This window comes from Dermacentor variabilis, chromosome 11 (genome assembly GCF_050947875.1).
Source record: "Dermacentor variabilis isolate Ectoservices chromosome 11, ASM5094787v1, whole genome shotgun sequence".
NCBI classification, from domain to species: domain Eukaryota; kingdom Metazoa; phylum Arthropoda; class Arachnida; order Ixodida; family Ixodidae; genus Dermacentor; species Dermacentor variabilis.
Genome location: NC_134578.1, coordinates 32,599,344 through 32,606,971, shown reverse-complemented (window position 1 = coordinate 32,606,971; position 7,628 = coordinate 32,599,344). Strand labels below are relative to the sequence as shown.

The window sequence follows — 7,628 nt, the reverse complement described above, 5'->3', positions numbered from 1 at the left end:
TCACTACCGTAGTAGTTTGGATGTCTGCAGAAATCAACCTGAGGTTCTTTGCAAGATGTTTATAAAGAAGTCAGAAAATACCACGAGACTCAAAGTGGGGACCCACAGATGGCGAGTCGGAAGTGTTTTCTCCCAGTCACTCCGCCAACGCTACCGCGGAGAGTAATACAGCCCTTAACGAGTGCGCTGGTGCCTGTAGCTGCTACGATAGGCTGATACCATGCTATTCAATTTATTTTCAACCCTGCAGCAAGGTCAAATAATTTTTATCGAAGCTAGCAAAAAGATCCTGAAGGCACAAAGGAGAGAGCAATACATAAAAATTCGCAGTTTCCGCCGAAAGGCGAAGCATCGATTGCAATAGCAAAGTAACACACGCCTATACAAAGTAAGGACAGCAGTTTGATCGGCTCTATAAACTTTCAAGCATTCGCTTACTACCTAAACAAGCATGACGTCAGCGCGCACATGCAAACATGACCACTTCACACTCGATGAGCGTGAAGGCACGGACTTCCCAGTTATCCATGTTGGTGAGAACACGGTCAGGTTAGAGACCGACGGACGGAGGGACGGATGGACGGACGGACGGATTACGAGGCATGCCGCGCTTCGTGGACATTGAGCAAAACTTTCTTATTTTGTAAAGCAGGTTGCCCACACGTTCTAAATTTCTACTGAAAGCAATACAACACGTAAGGACGCGAAATTCATCACGCATAATTTTGCTACATCTATCCCGTGAATGCTTCGCATAACGGTCGAAGCTTGAATTTTTTCCTGCAGCTCCTCTGTCTGTACGTAACGGATAAAAATGACGCGTATTGAATTAAACCGAACCGAATCGACTTTTATTCTGCAACAAAGATGCGTGGATGGCCAGGCAAGAAAGCTGCAGGTTGCACCTTGAGGAGAATCTGGCCAGCTCATTCGCAAAAATATCTTATGCTAGCACACTTCGCAAAAAAATTCCGGCCAGTTCTGAGAGACAAAGAGAGACAGAATTCAACGAAAACTGAATTTATCAGCCGACTTATATTCCTCACCGGCCGATAACAATTTTTTGGATTGAATAACTTTAATGAAAGGTGCTGCGAGCTACGGGACGCAAGGTCCCATAGAGCGGGCCACTCCCACGTTGGGACCGGGAGTTGTAATTCCGTGGCCGCATCGTGGGCTCGCTGGACGGCCCAGAGCTGCTCCGCCAGGTCCGTGCTGCGTAATGCTTCTTGTAGCCCGGCGGAGTTTTGATCCTTGTTTGCGTGGGTCCGACCACACGGCCAGAGCAAGTGATGTACGTCTAGTGTGCTATGGCAATTTTCGCAATATGATGTTTTGTATAGGTCAGTCATGTAGTGATGTAGTCTCTTCTGCGTGGGGTACGTGTTTGTTCGAAGCATTCTGAACGTGAGGGCTCGAGGCCTGGTGAGCTTATTGTGAGGTGTGCTGTATATTCTGCGGTCTAGATAAAAGTGCTTTGTTATCTCGTTATATGTGGAGGGAGGGTCCCGATTCTCGCTGGGATGGTCACGACCAAAATAGGTGGTGTCGAGGAGGGTTAGGTCTCGCGCGCTCCTGTGAGCCATCTCATTGAGATCGCGAGGGGCGTCCTCGATATCTCCGAGGTGTGCCGGGAACCAGCAGATGGTGTGATGCTGCAGCGGTGCGGATCTATTGATTATTTGTAGAGCTTGGCTTGCAATTGCTCCTTTCAGAGAGGCTTTGACGGCGGAGCGTGAATCACTGTAGACGTGGGTGGTGGTTGGGTCTGTGAGCGCGAGTGCGATGGCGACCTGTTCTGCTATCTCGGACTTGTGGGTCTTGACTGTCAGAGCGTTTGTGACTTGACCTTGCTTATTGATCGTGGTGGCGATGAAGGCCTTCCTGGTCGGGTACCGTGCCGCGTCTACGAAACAGGCTAAGATCTTCTTATCACGTATTTTGCGCAGGATGAACGATCCGCGTGCCAGCCTTCTGGGTTGATGGTGCGCGGGGTTCATGTTCCGCGGGAGTGGGCGAACCGTGTAGGATTTGCGTGTGTCCGTCGGAACGCTTTGGTATAGATTCTCTATTACTGTGGTGTCATGACCTAGTTTGGCTAGGATTTCTCTACCTGGTTTGGTTCCAGAGAGTATTGTTCATTGAGCTTGTTCTTGGGCTTCGGCGATTTATTCAAGTGTATTGTGCACCCCCAGTTGCAGCAGGAGCTCTGTCTCGGTGTTCTTGGGGATTCCCAGCGCTAGTTTGACTAGCTTCCTCAGTTGTACATTGAGTTTGTCCTTCTCCGCTACCTTCCATCTGTGCATGGCCGCCTCGTAGGTGAAGTGGCATAGCGCAAAGGCGTGTGTTATCTTGAGGAGATTTTCTTCCTTAAGGCCGTGTTGTTTGTTAGCTACGCGTCTTACGAGATTCAAGGCATTATTCGACTTTGTCACGATCTTCTCCACTGTCGTGGCGTTATAGCCGTTGCTCTCAATGAGTATCCGAAGGACTCTGATTTTGCTGACGTGTGGAATGGTTCCTTCGTCTTTTGTTCTGAAAGTAATGGAGTGTGTGTCTCTGATTTCGTTCTTTGGATTGGGACCACTTCTCGGTAGTTTGTAGACGAGGAGCTCCGACTTCGCAGGCGAACATCGCAGGCCGGTGGGAGCGAGGTATTCCTCGATCGAGTCGATCGCTTGCTGCAGAACGCTTTCAATTGATCCCAGGCTACCTCCGGGGGCCCAAAGCGTTACGTCATCTGCGTATATCGTGTATTTGACGTTCTCGATTTGATCCAGTTTCTTGCCTAGGTCGGCTAGCGCAAGGTTAAAAAGCGTCGGAGAGATGACAGAACCTTGCGGTGAGCCCTTGCCGCCGAGTTTGTATTTCTGGGACTTGATTTCCCCTAGACGGAGGGTGACCGTTCTGTCGCTCAGGAACGATTTTGTATAAGCGTAGAGTCTCGTGCCGAGGTCGAGGTTGGAGATCGTGTCGATTATGTAGTCATGTGATAAGTTATCGAATGCCTTTTAGAGGTCTAGCCCTAGGATTACCCTCGCGTCTCTCGTGTCTGCGTCAATGATCTCATGCTTGAGGAGCTTCATGGCGTCTCGGGTGGATAGCCAGGGTCTAAAGCCGTCATTGCTGCGGGGTAGATATCTTTTTCTTCGAGATGCCTCGAGAGCCTGTTTTGGACCGCGTGCTCGGCTACCTTGCTGACGCAACACGTCAGCGAGATAGGTCTGAGGTTATTGATGTTGGACGCCTTGCCAGGTTTTGGGATGAGCACGATGAGGGCCGTTTTCCAGTCTTCGGGCAGTGCTCCGTTCCTCCAGATTTTGTTGATTTCCTCTGTGAGGGTTTCGATTGAGGTTTCGTCGAGGTTTCTAAGTGCATTGTTAGTTACGCCGTCCGGCCCCGGCGCTGACTTGCTGTTTAGGTTCTGAAGCGCCGTGCCTATCTCTCCGGTTGAGAAGTCCCGATCTAGCTCTGGATAGGCTTTGCGGCGATATGCTTCGGCGGTCCTTCCTCTAGCATTTTTGTCCAGCGGGAGGTACTTGTCGGCGAGACGGTCAATGAGCTCATTTTCCGCGGTAATCGTGAGTTCCTCGTGCATGATCCTGTTCAGCGTACGACCCTGGTAAGCTTTGGTTCTGGTTCTGTCTAAACGATGTTTGAGCAGGTGCCACGTCCTCCCGCTGTTGATGCGGCCGTCAGCGGCGTCGCACACCTCGTTCCATTGCTGGTTAGGTAGTTGCGTGCAATATTCTGCGGTCAGCTGGTTGAGGGAAGAAATTCATTTCCTCAGCCGTCGATTGTGTCTTTGTTCTTTCCATCTCCTGATGAGCGATTCTTTGGCTTCGAGCATGTAAGCCAGTCGGCTGTCCATGCTTTGAACGGGGAGATCTGTCTCTATTTCCTTCGTGGAGGCCTTAATGTCGGCCTTCAGTGGCGACGTCCATTGTTCAATTGATTCTTTGCCTGTTCGGCGTTCGTGTCTGAACTCGCGGAACTTGTCCCAGTCGACGTACGTCATTTTTCTGGGTTCTCTGGATGGGGTGTCAATCACTGTCTCAACAATGTGGTGATCGCTGCCCAGATCCTCGAAGAGGTTGTTCCACTGATAGTTTGGAACGTTGCGGACGAAAGTGAGATCTGGCGTTGTGTCGCGGTTGACCGAGTTACCCATTCTTGTGGGGTATTCGGCGTTCGTGATGAGCGTTAGGTCAAATTCATCGGCGTCGTTTAGTAAGTACTTGCCCTTGGCTCAGCTGGCGACGTATCCCCAGGCCGTGTTAGGGGCGTTGAAGTCCCCGGCCACGATCATGGGGTTGTCGCCGGCGAGCTGGAGTATTTGCCTAAATTTTCGTGCTCTGTGCTTGGGGCTGCTGTAAACGTTTACGATGAATATGCTCTTGACGTTCTTGGCTCTAGGGAAGACTTCCGTGAGAATGAATTCGCAATTGCTGCGGTCGTGATTAATTTTGTGTGTCGTGTCGGCTAGCCTGTTGCTGACCAACATGGCGATACCTCTACATTTGTGTTGCGGTGTCGTTGCGGTCACGTCATAGCCGGATAGCGAGGGTGTAGCGGTATTTGTCTCTTTTAGGAGAATGACTTGGGGTTTGTCTTTTTTGGCTCGAATGTATTGTTGCAGGTGGACCTTTTTGCGGACGTAGCCCCTACAATTCCACTGCCAAAGGCGAAATGTTTCAGTTCGCACAGCCATCTTTGTTGATGGCGGTGGGTGGCCTTTGTGAGGCCACGTTGTTGCTTTGTCTATCGAGCGACAACGCCCGAGTAGACTGTGACGTCATAGACGGGTGGTCTGCCATTTCTAGCGCGTTGAGCCTTGCCCCATGGATGTTGATCGTCTCCATCATGTGATTGATTTGTAACGTTATCCTGTCGTAACCTTCCTTGAGGGTCCCTACAGTCGTCGCAAGTTTGTCTTGCCCTTCCTTCAGTGACGCGATGGTAGTTGCAAGCCCGCCGAGCAGTTCCTTGATTTCCTTAATGTCACTGTCCGTGCTCGATGGATTTGTGTTTGTCCCGGCTTTTCTCTTGTGTGGATTGCGCGTGGATTCCGCGACCGGTACTTCTACTACCATGGGTTCTGATTTGGCTTCGGTTTGATTAGAGTCGGAGGGTGGTGGCGTTTTGAGTTGCGTGATTTCCTCGACGAGTTGTGTGATTGTTTGCCTTAATTTTTTGTTTTCGTGTTCTAGTCTTTTAATCGTATTTGCCATTTCTACTTACTCTTGCCGTGCCATCGAACTCACCTGGCTGGCGGCCTGCTGTTGGTGCTGCTGTTCTTGTCGCTCCTGTTGTTGGTGCTGCTGAACTCGTTGGGCCCACGTCAACCGATCATCACCACCAACTCGTGGGCTGGGGGCGAATCGTATCCTTGACAAGGACCCCATACAAAAGACAAGCTTTGTCAATTGAGCACGAAGAATCTGCCTTCTGCCTCATGCGAGGTATATTAACTGTCTTGTTGACCAGGGCTGTCTCGCATCCCCACGTTTTTACAAATTTTCTTTATTGTGTGCGCGAGAGCGTTCTATTTTAAAGAACACCGTTGCATGCGGCACCAACCCTACAGTCAAACGTTAGACGCTCGTTTGTCGTCCTAAGTCGTCTCGACGTATCTGTATAGTAGTCCGAAGTGAAGACCATGCAGTGCGCAAACCTTGCCAATGTCAAGTGGTCTGCGATAGTTGTAACCCTAACCCCACGTGCGTGCTGCCACGACTCATTCTTTTCTCCTCGCCCTCATGGTACCCTAGAACGTTCAATCCCACACTCTCTCCCTCCCCCGGTTCTAGAAAAGATGTTTATTATCTCTTGAAGTGTGCGAGCCCTTCGGTTCCCGGCAGAAAATCAAAGTAGCGTATTTCGCAATTTCTGACCAGACAACATTACCATGCAAAAGCGCGCACGTACGCAAACAACCAGTCTTCTCCACAAGTTATCGTTTGCGTAAGTGCTCCTCAGAGACTGGTCGGCAGTATGGCTGGCAAATAAGGGCTCGGGACACGCTGCTAAAGTCGCTTAGAAGGTTTCTTTGATTTTCCTCCAAGTTCTTCAAAGGATGCAGGTATTTGAATTTCTTCCAGGTTATCCAAAGAATGCAGGTATTTTACTTGTAGCTTAATACTTCGCGCGCTCCTTTGCTTGGAATCCGTCCTTATTTCCCACCACTCGAGACGTACCCACTCTACCTCAACGCACCACTTTGTGCTTTCCTATGATAGTAAAGAAAGAACATACACGTGCGCTCCTTTCGTGAACACCGCCCTGTCCCGCTCTCTCGCTCCCATATACCAACACAAACCGGCGTTCTGCCATATTTTCAATATTGACATGTGTACTTAAACATTATTGGGCGACCACGTTTCACCGCCTAACAAAAGTTATCGCACAGCGCAGGACACGACTGCATGTAAAAGAAGTTTCTGGAATGTTATCGATGGTTCCGTCCACTGTCTTTCATCGCAACTTGTGTAATCTGATTGCATCTATGCGCGACGCGAACAGTGTAGAACTTTGTGGAAGACACGCGGGTCCCAGCGATTAATCTGGAACATTCGACGACCGATCTATAAAAGCCGACGCGCTTGTCCCGCTGATCAGATTTTCGACGATCGCTGACCGTGTTCGCCGCTATCGTTGTGCTATAAGTGTAGCCTGTTATTGTGGGCACAGGTTCGCCCAATAAAAGTTAGTTTTGTCTTTCACAGTATTCCTACTGTGTTCTTCAACGTCACCACCACGTGACAATACTAAAGGAACATCTGCAACAGGCTCGTCACCCTTTACGTGCCCATATGCATGCTCTGATGCACTTGTAGGTTAGTCTAATTTAGTATCCAAATTGGCCTCGAAACGCCTTTCTTGATGTAATTGTGACGTCATGACACAAAGAGCAATGTGCTGACCATGTCTGGCATTCATAAAGTAATGAAATTTCGACAGTAAGCTAACTGGTTTTACATGCTTAAGCCTGTGTTTTAAGTGCTGCCGAAGTACAATATTCAAGCAAGTACGCCAAAAAAACTGCGCTTGGTTTCCTGTGCTTGCCTACTTGCATTAGTCTGGTTCTTTTACAGAGAAGCTCTACATGGCTATGCTCTGGAAAAAATTGCGTGCGTCCATCAAACCCTGTAGATGGAGAATTTCTGCCCATGCGCGGGCCGATTGCGAAGACAGCGCAATAACGGGCCGACCCGCAGATGAAGCAGGCTTTAAGCAGTCCACCAAATTGCAATATCAAGTTTAATATCTTAGGTCGAAATACAACCCGTATGAGATATTAAGCTGATAAGAACAGATACTACACCCACGTCGGTCATGTCAACGTTCGCGCCGCCCTCGCGTTGTTGGCGTTCCAAGCGCTTGCGTATCCCCTTTCCTTCCACTCTCCCGTGGTGGCGGTCCCGTAAGCCTGCTGCCCGTCAGGACCACGAGGCGCAAAGAAATGCGTACCTTCCATGTGGCCCCGATCCCGCAAACTTGGAACGTTTCACTGGAGCAACGGCCAGGTTTCAGGGTGAGCTTGTGGGGAACCAATCTTGAGTGGTCCGTGTTTTGTGTGACCTCTTGCGGTTTCCGGGTGACCTAAGAACCGTTACTGCACTGTGGAA

At 49.8% G+C, this 7,628-nt stretch overlaps 1 pseudogene; it reads right to left on the bottom strand.

Annotated features, from left to right (window-relative positions):
• Window positions 1–7,168: 7,168 nt before the first annotated feature.
• LOC142565099 (U2 spliceosomal RNA) lies at window positions 7,169–7,346 on the bottom strand (annotated as a pseudogene).
• Between the last annotated feature and the right edge of the window lie 282 nt (window positions 7,347–7,628).